Source organism: Octopus bimaculoides, chromosome 8, assembly GCF_001194135.2.
Source record: "Octopus bimaculoides isolate UCB-OBI-ISO-001 chromosome 8, ASM119413v2, whole genome shotgun sequence".
NCBI classification, from domain to species: domain Eukaryota; kingdom Metazoa; phylum Mollusca; class Cephalopoda; order Octopoda; family Octopodidae; genus Octopus; species Octopus bimaculoides.
Genome location: NC_068988.1, coordinates 8,392,218 through 8,394,190, shown reverse-complemented (window position 1 = coordinate 8,394,190; position 1,973 = coordinate 8,392,218).

Below are 1,973 nucleotides of genomic sequence, written 5' to 3'. Positions count from 1 at the left end.
TTCAACATTTAAATTAAATTTGTGTCAAAATATTTTCGTCGCTTTTAGACCGCGACCTGTTCACTGACAAAATTCCGAGATGCAGCACAGAATTTTGTCAGTGAACAGGTCATGGTCTCAAAGTGACGAAAATATTTTGGCAAATTAAATTTAAATGTTGATGTGAATCTAACAGTTTTTTGTGTATTTCTTAAATGGCTTATAAACACCTTCCACACTGCAATTGTTTTCGTTCCAGCACACGATCTCAAATCAGGTCACTTGCTATGCAAGTAAATCTCTGCAATATATATATATATACACACACACACACACTATCATTTTTCTATCAGTAATTCAAAATAGAACAAGGTGAATTGGTTCTTTTCAAGACCAAGTTCAGCACTCTCATTGATTGTTAGTAGTAGTAAATACATTTGACCTTTGCTGACCCCAAGGAGTGTGAGGCTTCTTTTGTCTCCTTATCACACAGGAATTCAAAGGCCCTTTGTTAATCTCCTCCTCACCATCTGCTGAATCTTTTTATAGACCTGTAGAATTTAGTTTATTCACCAAGCTGCTTCTCTTCCTCCTACTATTCCCTTCAACCCTCACATATTTAAGATTATCTCAAGTACAAGACAAAAGTCAAAACTAAACAACATTTAATAATACCACACAGTAGTAGTAGTAGCAAAGGCCGTAGATTTAAATAAGTAACAGTTATACTGTCGCCATGGCTACAAAAGTTAGCAACACCTATACAGATCAAGGTACTATTGGTGACAACTAATGATAAGGAATGCTGTAATGGCAAGGTTAAAGTAACTGTACAGGTATTAATGGCAGAAGCAACAACCATCTCTACATCTGCCACAATACAAGGCTTAATACTAATATTTTAATCTAGTACAAATATGTCTAACGAAGCAAAAAGGAAACTACAACGGTATACCAAATTGCTTGTCCTATGGTTAATCTGAAAGTGTGTCCCCCAAGGGAGAGCCAGTCTGGGGTCGAAAAGTTATCCACTGGCACAAGCCTGGATGGTCACTTGAATGGGAACTGCCCCAACTCGAGCTCTCCAAGTCCACCACCACACTCACCACAGAAAGAAATATGTAAGGGGATCAAATGGGCCCAAGAAGAGTATACAGAAGTAATATACACCTATTACTATGCATTAGGCAGGCCATCTGAAGAGAAACACATCACGCACACTTATTAAATATGGAGGACAGGAAATCAAGACAGCAGACTATATTTGGATGAAAACAAGTTAGCAAATGTTTGGAAGGATATCTTCAGAAATAAAAGACTCACAGATAGTGAAATAATTGCAGTCAAGCACGCAGAGGAAAATGATTTAAGTATCAGACAGCAAGGAAATGAAGAACTAGATGAAGAGTCTCAATCAAAAGACTGCCATCTGACCAGACACACAAACGTCTGGAGAAATAAGTTGTAATGAACCTGATAAAGATAGCGAGGAGGAAAGTGGTAAAGAAACAATATTTGAAGACTACACATTTACTGAAGAACACAGAGAGTCTATGATAGAACTGAAGCAGAAAATCCTGAATAAGCTTGCAGTTGTAAGACATACCAATATGCATGATAGAGAACCACTTCACAAGTTCTCAAATACAATCCAAAATAGAAAATAAATTAAAATTGGAAACTATGTAACAAAGGAAATAATACAAGAACTAAAACCAGATCTCATTGAATTAAACGAAATTATTTACGCAGCTGCTAAGACAGTTAAAACTAGTTGTATGGATCGTAAAAAACAAAAAAATACAAACCTGAGACGAATTCCAAACTGGAAAAAGAGATTGAAATAATGAGAGGTGAAATATCAATATTGAATTAATTAATCTGTGGAAACAATTTAAAAACCAGAAAAAGAAGAAAGATGAAGAGAAAACATAGATTCTCACCAAGAGAAGAACTGCTTTCAGCAAAAGAAACACTGCAACAAAAAGTCCAAA